Here is a 12135-nt window from a genome sequence, read left to right on the forward strand (position 1 = left end):
CTCTTCACCTCTAGTCATTTCCACCAATAGGACTGGAAACGGGCCACCAAGCCTTCTACTTTAACCACAGGCGTACTGAGGGCCAATAAAAGGCACAGAAGCATTTCTTGATCCGGGGCTGAGAACTGCATGCACAGGGACCTCGTGGCGCAACGGTAGCGCGTCTGACTCCACATCAGAAGGTTGCGTGTTCAAATCACGTCGGGGTCACTCTTTGACATTTTTTTCCCCACCAAGTCTATATCTCTGACTTCTAAAGCAAAGCCAAAAGAAAGGCGCTTTGCATTGGCCGGGAATCGAACCCGGGCCTCCCGCGTGGCAGGCGAGAATTCTACCACTGAACCACCAATGCTTCACTTACATAGGCTGAGCAGAGAGCCCTGCCGTAGACAGTAGTGATGAGGCCCATGCATTCGCATGGGACACCTATGAACAAAGTTTGCATAGCAAGCCTTGGACTGCCAAACGTTCACATGCTGATGGCAGGAATCAGATGCAGGAGACTGAAACTATGAATGTTTCTGCTTTTGCTAAGGACAGTGGTTTGGGGCCAGTGTTGTGCTTGACAGAGCACGACATCAGCCTGCTCTCTGGCTGCTCCCGGGAGAAGTGGCTGACAGAAAGCACCCTCCAGACCACCAGCAATCTTGTGTTTCACAACATGCCACTGTCACTGGACTTTCCTTCTGGGAAAGCCTAGTCACTGACCTGGCCAGATTCCCTGTCCTCCCCAAAATCCTGGGGAGAAACGGGCAGAGTTCTGCGCCCTGCACCCTCTTTCGCGTCCCTAACGCGCTCCCAACGCGCCCTACAGCCCTGGTCGGGCACAGCCCTGGTCGGGCTCATACCACTGGGGCCTCTGCCGAGGAAGAGCCCGGAAGCCTAGGGCCAGGCCTATTGCACAGGCATCTTAGACCAGGCCATTCCGGGATTGCTGTGTTTCACGTCCTGCCCTTCAACACTCCTGGGAGGGCTTTCCCTGAGAACCCTCATGTCTCTGCCCTCCCAGGAGGCTGTGGTTCTATGCAAAATAGGGGGTGCACCACGGGCCGTCCCCTTTCCTCTCTCTCGCCAATATCTTTCACCAAAGCTGAGCCCTGCAGGTAAATGTATCTATCTGGCTGAGGGGCCAGGGAGGGCCTTTGCCTGCAGTCTTACAAGCCAGAGTGCAGAGAAGGCAGCAGCTCTGGGACCGGGACTCTGCTCAAAGACATATCTAACATGCCACAGTGGAGCTGAGATGGGCAAGACACGTGTCTCACAGGCTGGCAGCACACCAAGACAGTGGCAGGAAACTATGCTAACAAGGAAAGAGAAAAGTCACGTGTCTCGTGGCCTTCCCACCATTAGACAGTAGTCTGCGCAAGAAAACATCCAACAGTGACAGGACAACCAAGCAAATGACAAACGCCGTGCTGAATAAAGTCATCTTACATGACATTTCGTACAAAGGCCCAGATCATGGGGATGATCGCGCAGCAGGAGCAGCAAGTATCAGAGCCACCGAACCTGGGGTGAGTTACACGAGGAGAAAGGGCGACATGGGGACAGGGGCTATGGGCTCAGGGAACAGCTACCACAATGCAACCTCGGGTGTGGGGATGCCACTCATTGCGGGTACTGCCCTGGGATTTCCTTTTAGAAAGAATCGCTGGTTAAAGTGTAGTGCACAAAAAACCCAACTCCTCGATTACACTATTAGATAACATCCTTTAACTGCCCCACCCACCCTGTGTGAGTCTCACCCACTTCCCGCCTGCTCCCTCTAGTCTGAGAGTTGTATCTCCACAAAAAACACACAGTGGGGCTCAATGAGCTGCTCATGTCTGACATGGACACCTAAGCAGTGCTGGATTCACAACCTGAAAGCCTGCAAAGGAAAGTGTGCCCGGCAGAAGATAAGCTGCCTGGCAACTCAGAACCTTCTTCTAAGAGAAGTAAGACATGTCACAATGGAGTCTAAGCCTACCTGTCTTATGCCAGGACCTTAGAGCTGCAGGCAGGAGCACAAAGGTAAAAACATATATTGAGTCCTAACACACTCACTGCGGTGGTTGGTCTCTGTGGCGCAATTGGTTAGCGCGTTCAGCTGTTAACCGAAAGGTTGGTGGTTCAAGCCCACCCAGGGACGTATGCTTTTGCCTACATCAAGTCCTGAATTAAAACACAGCTGTCTGGCTTTGCTCTTAGAGCTCTCGCTTTGCCTGCGTGACATGCTCTATCTCAACATTTCTATCTTCTCTCATCTCTTCACCTCTAGTCATTTCCACCAATAGGACTGGAAACGGGCCACCAAGCCTTCTACTTTAACCACAGGCGTACTGAGGGCCAATAAAAGGCACAGAAGCATTTCTTGATCCGGGGCTGAGAACTGCATGCACAGGGACCTCGTGGCGCAACGGTAGCGCGTCTGACTCCAGATCAGAAGGTTGCGTGTTCAAATCACGTCGGGGTCACTCTTTGACATTTTTTTCCCCACCAAGTCTATATCTCTGACTTCTAAAGCAAAGCCAAAAGAAGGGCGCTTTGCATTGGCCGGGAATCGAACCCGGGCCTCCCGCGTGGCAGGCGAGAATTCTACCACTGAACCACCAATGCTTCACTTACATAGGGTGTGCAGAGAGCCCTGCCGTAGACAGTAGTGATGAGGCCCATGCATTCGCATGGGACACCTATGAACAAAGTTTGCATGGAAAGCCTTGGACTGCCAAACGTTCACATGCTGATGGCAGGAATCAGATGCAGGAGACTGAAACTATGAATGTTTCTGCTTTTGCTAAGGACAGTGGTTTGGGGCCAGTGTTGTGCTTGACAGAGCACGACATCAGCCTGCTCTCTGGCTGCTCCCGGGAGAAGTGGCTGACAGAAAGCACCCTCCAGACCACCAGCAATCTTGTGTTTCACAACATGCCACTGTCACTGGACTTTCCTTCTGGGAAAGCCTAGTCACTGACCTGGCCAGATTCCCTGTCCTCCCCAAAATCCTGGGGAGAAACGGGCAGAGTTCTGCGCCCTGCACCCTCTTTCGCGTCCCTAACGCGCTCCCAACGCGCCCTACAGCCCTGGTCGGGCACAGCCCTGGTCGGGCTCATACCACTGGGGCCTCTGCCGAGGAAGAGCCCGGAAGCCTAGGGCCAGGCCTATTGCACAGGCATCTTAGACCAGGCCATTCCGGGATTGCTGTGTTTCACGTCCTGCCCTTCAACACTCCTGGGAGGGCTTTCCCTGAGAACCCTCATGTCTCTGCCCTCCCAGGAGGCTGTGGTTCTATGCAAAATAGGGGGTGCACCACGGGCCGTCCCCTTTCCTCTCTCTCGCCAATATCTTTCACCAAAGCTGAGCCCTGCAGGTAAATGTATCTATCTGGCTGAGGGGCCAGGGAGGGCCTTTGCCTGCAGTCTTACAAGCCAGAGTGCAGAGAAGGCAGCAGCTCTGGGACCGGGACTCTGCTCAAAGACATATCTAACATGCCACAGTGGAGCTGAGATGGGCAAGACATGTGTCTCACAGGCTGGCAGCACACCAAGACAGTGGCAGGAAACTATGCTAACAAGGAAAGAGAAAAGTCACGTGTCTCGTGGCCTTCCCACCATTAGACAGTAGTCTGCGCAAGAAAACATCCAACAGTGACAGGACAACCAAGCAAATGACAAACGCCGTGCTGAATAAAGTCATCTTACATGACATTTCGTACAAAGGCCCAGATCATGGGGATGATCGCGCAGCAGGAGCAGCAAGTATCAGAGCCACCGAACCTGGGGTGAGTTACACGAGGAGAAAGGGCGACATGGGGACAGGGGCTATGGGCTCAGGGAACAGCTACCACAATGCAACCTCGGGTGTGGGGATGCCACTCATTGCGGGTACTGCCCTGGGATTTCCTTTTAGAAAGAATCGCTGGTTAAAGTGTAGTGCACAAAAAACCCAACTCCTCGATTACACTATTAGATAACATCCTTTAACTGCCCCACCCACCCTGTGTGAGTCTCACCCACTTCCCGCCTGCTCCCTCTAGTCTGAGAGTTGTATCTCCACAAAAAACACACAGTGGGGCTCAATGAGCTGCTCATGTCTGACATGGACACCTAAGCAGTGCTGGATTCACAACCTGAAAGCCTGCAAAGGAAAGTGTGCCCGGCAGAAGATAAGCTGCCTGGCAACTCAGAACCTTCTTCTAAGAGAAGTAAGACATGTCACAATGGAGTCTAAGCCTACCTGTCTTATGCCAGGACCTTAGAGCTGCAGGCAGGAGCACAAAGGTAAAAACATATATTGAGTCCTAACACACTCACTGCGGTGGTTGGTCTCTGTGGCGCAATTGGTTAGCGCGTTCAGCTGTTAACCGAAAGGTTGGTGGTTCAAGCCCACCCAGGGACGTATGCTTTTGCCTACATCAAGTCCTGAATTAAAACACAGCTGTCTGGCTTTGCTCTTAGAGCTCTCGCTTTGCCTGCGTGACATGCTCTATCTCAACATTTCTATCTTCTCTCATCTCTTCACCTCTAGTCATTTCCACCAATAGGACTGGAAACGGGCCACCAAGCCTTCTACTTTAACCACAGGCGTACTGAGGGCCAATAAAAGGCACAGAAGCATTTCTTGATCCGGGGCTGAGAACTGCATGCACAGGGACCTCGTGGCGCAACGGTAGCGCGTCTGACTCCAGATCAGAAGGTTGCGTGTTCAAATCACGTCGGGGTCACTCTTTGACATTTTTTTCCCCACCAAGTCTATATCTCTGACTTCTAAAGCAAAGCCAAAAGAAGGGCGCTTTGCATTGGCCGGGAATCGAACCCGGGCCTCCCGCGTGGCAGGCGAGAATTCTACCACTGAACCACCAATGCTTCACTTACATAGGGTGTGCAGAGAGCCCTGCCGTAGACAGTAGTGATGAGGCCCATGCATTCGCATGGGACACCTATGAACAAAGTTTGCATGGAAAGCCTTGGACTGCCAAACGTTCACATGCTGATGGCAGGAATCAGATGCAGGAGACTGAAACTATGAATGTTTCTGCTTTTGCTAAGGACAGTGGTTTGGGGCCAGTGTTGTGCTTGACAGAGCACGACATCAGCCTGCTCTCTGGCTGCTCCCGGGAGAAGTGGCTGACAGAAAGCACCCTCCAGACCACCAGCAATCTTGTGTTTCACAACATGCCACTGTCACTGGACTTTCCTTCTGGGACAGCCTAGTCACTGACCTGGCCAGATTCCCTGTCCTCCCCAAAATCCTGGGGAGAAACGGGCAGAGTTCTGCGCCCTGCGCCCTCTTTCGCGTCCCTAACGCGCTCCCAACGTGCCCTACAGCCCTGGTCGGGCACAGCCCTGGTCGGGCTCATACCACTGGGGCCTCTGCCGAGGAAGAGCCCCGGAAGCCTAGGGCCAGGCCTATTGCACAGGCATCTTAGACCAGGCCATTCCGGGATTGCTGTGTTTCACGTCCTGCCCTTCAACACTCCTGGGAGGGCTTTCCCTGAGAACCCTCATGTCTCTGCCCTCCCAGGAGGCTGTGGTTCTATGCAAAATAGGGGGTGCACCACGGGCCGTCCCCTTTCCTCTCTCTCGCCAATATCTTTCACCAAAGCTGAGCCCTGCAGGTAAATGTATCTATCTGGCTGAGGGGCCAGGGAGGGCCTTTGCCTGCAGTCTTACAAGCCAGAGTGCAGAGAAGGCAGCAGCTCTGGGACCGGGACTCTGCTCAAAGACATATCTAACATGCCACAGTGGAGCTGAGATGGGCAAGACACGTGTCTCACAGGCTGGCAGCACACCAAGACAGTGGCAGGAAACTATGCTAACAAGGAAAGAGAAAAGTCACGTGTCTCGTGGCCTTCCCACCATTAGACAGTAGTCTGCGCAAGAAAACATCCAACAGTGACAGGACAACCAAGCAAATGACAAACGCCGTGCTGAATAAAGTCATCTTACATGACATTTCGTACAAAGGCCCAGATCATGGGGATGATCGCGCAGCAGAAGCAGCAAGTATCAGAGCCACCGAACCTGGGGTGAGTTACACGAGGAGAAAGGGCGACATGGGGACAGGGGCTATGGGCTCAGGGAACAGCTACCACAATGCAACCTCGGGTGTGGGGATGCCACTCATTGCGGGTACTGCCCTGGGATTTCCTTTTAGAAAGAATCGCTGGTTAAAGTGTAGTGCACAAAAAACCCAACTCCTCGATTACACTATTAGATAACATCCTTTAACTGCCCCACCCACCCTGTGTGAGTCTCACCCACTTCCCGCCTGCTCCCTCTAGTCTGAGAGTTGTATCTCCACAAAAAACACACCGTGGGGCTCAATGAGCTGCTCATGTCTGACATGGACACCTAAGCAGTGCTGGATTCACAACCTGAAAGCCTGCAAAGGAAAGTGTGCCCGGCAGAAGATAAGCTGCCTGGCAACTCAGAACCTTCTTCTAAGAGAAGTAAGACATGTCACAATGGAGTCTAAGCCTACCTGTCTTATGCCAGGACCTTAGAGCTGCAGGCAGGAGCACAAAGGTAAAAACATATATTGAGTCCCAACACGCTCACTGCGGTGGTTGGTCTCTGTGGCGCAATCGGTTAGCGCGTTCGGCTGTTAACCGAAAGGTTGGTGGTTCAAGCCCACCCAGGGACGTATGCTTTTTGCCTACATCAAGTCCTGAATTAAAACACAGCTGTCTGGCTTTGCTCTTAGAGCTCTCGCTTTGCCTGCGTGACATGCTCTATCTCAACATTTCTATCTTCTCTCATCTCTTCACCTCTAGTCATTTCCACCAATAGGACTGGAAACGGGACACCAAGCCTTCTACTTTAACCACAGGCGTACTGAGGGCCAATAAAAGGCACAGAAGCATTTCTTGATCCGGGGCTGAGAACTGCATGCACAGGGACCTCGTGGCGCAACGGTAGCGCGTCTGACTCCAGATCAGAAGGTTGCGTGTTCAAATCACGTCGGGGTCACTCTTTGACATTTTTTTCCCCACCAAGTCTATATCTCTGACTTCTAAAGCAAAGCCAAAAGAAGGGCACTTTGCATTGGCCGGGAATCGAACCGGGCATCCCGCGTGGCAGGCGAGAATTCTACCACTGAACCACCAATGCTTCACTTACATAGGCTGAGCAGAGAGCCCTGCCGTAGACAGTAGTGATGAGGCCCATGCATTCGCATGGGACACCTATGAACAAAGTTTGCATGGAAAGCCTTGGACTGCCAAACGTTCACATGCTGATGGCAGGAATCAGATGCAGGAGACTGAAACTATGAATGTTTCTGCTTTTGCTAAGGACAGTGGTTTGGGGCCAGTGTTGTGCTTGACAGAGCACGACATCAGCCTGCTCTCTGGCTGCTCCCGGGAGAAGTGGCTGACAGAAAGCACCCTCCAGACCACCAGCAATCTTGTGTTTCACAACATGCCACTGTCACTGGACTTTCCTTCTGGGACAGCCTAGTCACTGACCTGGCCAGATTCCCTGTCCTCCCCAAAATCCTGGGGAGAAACGGGCAGAGTTCTGCGCCCTGCGCCCTCTTTCGCGTCCCTAACGCGCTCCCAACGTGCCCTACAGCCCTGGTCGGGCACAGCCCTGGTCGGGCTCATACCACTGGGGCCTCTGCCGAGGAAGAGCCCCGGAAGCCTAGGGCCAGGCCTATTGCACAGGCATCTTAGACCAGGCCATTCCGGGATTGCTGTGTTTCACGTCCTGCCCTTCAACACTCCTGGGAGGGCTTTCCCTGAGAACCCTCATGTCTCTGCCCTCCCAGGAGGCTGTGGTTCTATGCAAAATAGGGGGTGCACCACGGGCCGTCCCCTTTCCTCTCTCTCGCCAATATCTTTCACCAAAGCTGAGCCCTGCAGGTAAATGTATCTATCTGGCTGAGGGGCCAGGGAGGGCCTTTGCCTGCAGTCTTACAAGCCAGAGTGCAGAGAAGGCAGCAGCTCTGGGACCGGGACTCTGCTCAAAGACATATCTAACATGCCACAGTGGAGTTAAGATGGGCAAGACACGTGTCTCACAGGCTGGCAGCACACCAAGACAGTGGCAGGAAACTATGCTAACAAGGAAAGAGAAAAGTCACGTGTCTCGTGGCCTTCCCACCATTAGACAGTAGTCTGCGCAAGAAAACATCCAACAGTGACAGGACAACCAAGCAAATGACAAACGCCGTGCTGAATAAAGTCATCTTACATGACATTTCGTACAAAGGCCCAGATCATGGGGATGATCGCGCAGCAGAAGCAGCAAGTATCAGAGCCACCGAACCTGGGGTGAGTTACACGAGGAGAAAGGGCGACATGGGGACAGGGGCTATGGGCTCAGGGAACAGCTACCACAATGCAACCTCGGGTGTGGGGATGCCACTCATTGCGGGTACTGCCCTGGGATTTCCTTTTAGAAAGAATCGCTGGTTAAAGTGTAGTGCACAAAAAACCCAACTCCTCGATTACACTATTAGATAACATCCTTTAACTGCCCCACCCACCCTGTGTGAGTCTCACCCACTTCCCGCCTGCTCCCTCTAGTCTGAGAGTTGTATCTCCACAAAAAACACACAGTGGGGCTCAATGAGCTGCTCATGTCTGACATGGACACCTAAGCAGTGCTGGATTCACAACCTGAAAGCCTGCAAAGGAAAGTGTGCCCGGCAGAAGATAAGCTGCCTGGCAACTCAGAACCTTCTTCTAAGAGAAGTAAGACATGTCACAATGGAGTCTAAGCCTACCTGTCTTATGCCAGGACCTTAGAGCTGCAGGCAGGAGCACAAAGGTAAAAACATATATTGAGTCCCAACACGCTCACTGCGGTGGTTGGTCTCTGTGGCGCAATCGGTTAGTGCGTTCGGCTGTTAACTGAAAGGTTGGTGGTTCAAGCCCACCCAGGGACGGATGCTTTTGCCTACATCAAGTCCTGAATTAAAACACAGCTGTCTGGCTTTGCTCTTAGAGCTCTCGCTTTGCCTGCGTGACATGCTCTATCTCAACATTTCTATCTTCTCTCATCTCTTCACCTCTAGTCATTTCCACCAATAGGACTGGAAACGGGCCACCAAGCCTTCTACTTTAACCACAGGCGTACTGAGGGCCAATAAAAGGCACAGAAGCATTTCTTGATCCGGGGCTGAGAACTGCATGCACAGGGACCTCGTGGCGCAACGGTAGCGCGTCTGACTCCAGATCAGAAGGTTGCGTGTTCAAATCACGTCGGGGTCACTCTTTGACATTTTTTTCCCCACCAAGTCTATATCTCTGACTTCTAAAGCAAAGCCAAAAGAAGGGCGCTTTGCATTGGCCGGGAATCGAACCCGGGCCTCCCGCGTGGCAGGCGAGAATTCTACCACTGAACCACCAATGCTTCACTTACATAGGCTGAGCAGAGAGCCCTGCCGTAGACAGTAGTGATGAGGCCCATGCATTCGCATGGGACACCTATGAACAAAGTTTGCATGGCAAGCCTTGGACTGCCAAACGTTCACATGCTGATGGCAGGAATCAGATGCAGGAGACTGAAACTATGAATGTTTCTGCTTTTGCTAAGGACAGTGGTTTGGGGCCAGTGTTGTGCTTGACAGAGCACGACATCAGCCTGCTCTCTGGCTGCTCCCGGGAGAAGTGGCTGACAGAAAGCACCCTCCAGACCACCAGCAATCTTGTGTTTCACAACATGCCACTGTCACTGGACTTTCCTTCTGGGAAAGCCTAGTCACTGACCTGGCCAGATTCCCTGTCCTCCCCAAAATCCTGGGGAGAAACGGGCAGAGTTCTGCGCCCTGCGCCCTCTTTCGCGTCCCTAACGCGCTCCCAACGCGCCCTACAGCCCTGGTCGGGCACAGCCCTGGTCGGGCTCATACCACTGGGGCCTCTGCCGAGGAAGAGCCCCGGAAGCCTAGGGCCAGGCCTATTGCACAGGCATCTTAGACCAGGCCATTCCGGGATTGCTGTGTTTCACGTCCTGCCCTTCAACACTCCTGGGAGGGCTTTCCCTGAGAACCCTCATGTCTCTGCCCTCCCAGGAGGCTGTGGTTCTATGCAAAATAGGGGGTGCACCACGGGCCGTCCCCTTTCCTCTCTCTCGCCAATATCTTTCACCAAAGCTGAGCCCTGCAGGTAAATGTATCTATCTGGCTGAGGGGCCAGGGAGGGCCTTTGCCTGCAGTCTTACAAGCCAGAGTGCAGAGAAGGCAGCAGCTCTGGGACCGGGACTCTGCTCAAAGACATATCTAACATGCCACAGTGGAGCTGAGATGGGCAAGATACGTGTCTCACAGGCAGGCAGCACAACAAGACAGTGGCAGGAAACTATGCTAACAAGGAAAGAGAAAAGTCACGTGTCTCGTGGCCTTCCCACCATTAGACAGTAGTCTGCGCAAGAAAACATCCAACAGTGACAGGACAACCAAGCAAATGACAAACGCCGTGCTGAATAAAGTCATCTTACATGACATTTCGTACAAAGGCCCAGATCATGGGGATGATCGCGCAGCAGAAGCAGCAAGTATCAGAGCCACCGAACCTGGGGTGAGTTACACGAGGAGAAAGGGCGACATGGGCACAGGGGCTAGGGGCTCAGGGAACAGCTACCACAATGCAACCTCGGGTGTGGGGATGCCACTCATTGCGGGTACTGCCCTGGGATTTCCTTTTAGAAAGAATCGCTGGTTAAAGTGTAGTGCACAAAAAACCCAACTCCTCGATTACACTATTAGATAACATCCTTTAACTGCCCCACCCACCCTGTGTGAGTCTCACCCACTTCCCGCCTGCTCCCTCTAGTCTGAGAGTTGTATCTCCACAAAAAACACACAGTGGGGCTCAATGAGCTGCTCATGTCTGACATGGACACCTAAGCAGTGCTGGATTCACAACCTGAAAGCCTGCAAAGGAAAGTGTGCCCGGCAGAAGATAAGCTGCCTGGCAACTCAGAACCTTCTTCTAAGAGAAGTAAGACATGTCACAATGGAGTCTAAGCCTACCTGTCTTATGCAAGGACCTTAGAGCTGCAGGCAGGAGCACAAAGGTAAAAACATATATTGAGTCCCAACACGCTCACTGCGGTGGTTGGTCTCTGTGGCGCAATCGGTTAGTGCGTTCGGCTGTTAACCGAAAGGTTGGTGGTTCAAGCCCACCCAGGGACGTATGCTTTTGCCTACATCAAGTCCTGAATTAAAACACAGCTGTCTGGCTTTGCTCTTAGAGCTCTCGCTTTGCCTGCGTGACATGCTCTATCTCAACATTTCTATCTTCTCTCATCTCTTCACCTCTAGTCATTTCCACCAATAGGACTGGAAACGGGCCACCAAGCCTTCTACTTTAACCACAGGCGTACTGAGGGCCAATAAAAGGCACAGAAGCATTTCTTGATCCGGGGCTGAGAACTGCATGCACAGGGACCTCGTGGCGCAACGGTAGCGCGTCTGACTCCACATCAGAAGGTTGCGTGTTCAAATCACGTCGGGGTCACTCTTTGACATTTTTTTCCCCACCAAGTCTATATCTCTGACTTCTAAAGCAAAGCCAAAAGAAGGGCGCTTTGCATTGGCCGGGAATCGAACCCGGGCCTCCCGCGTGGCAGGCGAGAATTCTACCACTGAACCACCAATGCTTCACTTACATAGGCTGAGCAGAGAGCCCTGCCGTAGACAGTAGTGATGAGGCCCATGCATTCGCATGGGACACCTATGAACAAAGTTTGCATGGCAAGCCTTGGACTGCCAAACGTTCACATGCTGATGGCAGGAATCAGATGCAGGAGACTGAAACTATGAATGTTTCTGCTTTTGCTAAGGACAGTGGTTTGGGGCCAGTGTTGTGCTTGACAGAGCACGACATCAGCCTGCTCTCTGGCTGCTCCCGGGAGAAGTGGCTGACAGAAAGCACCCTCCAGACCACCAGCAATCTTGTGTTTCACAACATGCCACTGTCACTGGACTTTCCTTCTGGGACAGCCTAGTCACTGACCTGGCCAGATTCCCTGTCCTCCCCAAAATCCTGGGGAGAAACGGGCAGAGTTCTGCGCCCTGCGCCCTCTTTCGCGTCCCTAACGCGCTCCCAACGCGCCCTACAGCCCTGGTCGGGCACAGCCCTGGTCGGGCTCATACCACTGGGGCCTCTGCCGAGGAAGAGCCCCGGAAGCCTAGGGCCAGGCCTATTGC

The 12135-nt window shown here is 52.9% G+C and overlaps 10 non-coding genes across 10 annotated transcripts; 5 read left to right on the top strand and 5 right to left on the bottom strand.

The window, feature by feature from the left end:
* Positions 1–281: 281 nt before the first annotated feature.
* Positions 282–352, bottom strand: TRNAG-GCC (transfer RNA glycine (anticodon GCC)). Its single transcript has one exon. It is a non-coding gene; the product is annotated as a tRNA-Gly (tRNA).
* Positions 353–2384: 2032 nt separating this feature from the next.
* TRNAW-CCA (transfer RNA tryptophan (anticodon CCA)) lies at positions 2385–2456 on the top strand. Its single transcript has one exon. It is a non-coding gene; the product is annotated as a tRNA-Trp (tRNA).
* A 71-nt stretch (positions 2457–2527) lies between these two features.
* TRNAG-GCC (transfer RNA glycine (anticodon GCC)) lies at positions 2528–2598 on the bottom strand. The gene has a single exon. It is a non-coding gene; the product is annotated as a tRNA-Gly (tRNA).
* Positions 2599–4630: 2032 nt separating this feature from the next.
* Positions 4631–4702, top strand: TRNAW-CCA (transfer RNA tryptophan (anticodon CCA)). The gene has a single exon. It is a non-coding gene; the product is annotated as a tRNA-Trp (tRNA).
* Positions 4703–4773: 71 nt separating this feature from the next.
* On the bottom strand, positions 4774–4844 carry TRNAG-GCC (transfer RNA glycine (anticodon GCC)). Its single transcript has one exon. It is a non-coding gene; the product is annotated as a tRNA-Gly (tRNA).
* Positions 4845–6550: 1706 nt separating this feature from the next.
* Positions 6551–6624, top strand: TRNAN-GUU (transfer RNA asparagine (anticodon GUU)). Its single transcript has one exon. It is a non-coding gene; the product is annotated as a tRNA-Asn (tRNA).
* A 254-nt stretch (positions 6625–6878) lies between these two features.
* TRNAW-CCA (transfer RNA tryptophan (anticodon CCA)) lies at positions 6879–6950 on the top strand. Its single transcript has one exon. It is a non-coding gene; the product is annotated as a tRNA-Trp (tRNA).
* Positions 6951–9124: 2174 nt separating this feature from the next.
* On the top strand, positions 9125–9196 carry TRNAW-CCA (transfer RNA tryptophan (anticodon CCA)). The gene has a single exon. It is a non-coding gene; the product is annotated as a tRNA-Trp (tRNA).
* Positions 9197–9267: 71 nt separating this feature from the next.
* TRNAG-GCC (transfer RNA glycine (anticodon GCC)) lies at positions 9268–9338 on the bottom strand. Its single transcript has one exon. It is a non-coding gene; the product is annotated as a tRNA-Gly (tRNA).
* Positions 9339–11514: 2176 nt separating this feature from the next.
* On the bottom strand, positions 11515–11585 carry TRNAG-GCC (transfer RNA glycine (anticodon GCC)). The gene has a single exon. It is a non-coding gene; the product is annotated as a tRNA-Gly (tRNA).
* Positions 11586–12135: the final 550 nt, after the last annotated feature.

The sequence above is a fragment of the Pleurodeles waltl genome, chromosome 4_1 (assembly GCF_031143425.1).
Source record: "Pleurodeles waltl isolate 20211129_DDA chromosome 4_1, aPleWal1.hap1.20221129, whole genome shotgun sequence".
Lineage (NCBI taxonomy): Eukaryota > Metazoa > Chordata > Amphibia > Caudata > Salamandridae > Pleurodeles > Pleurodeles waltl.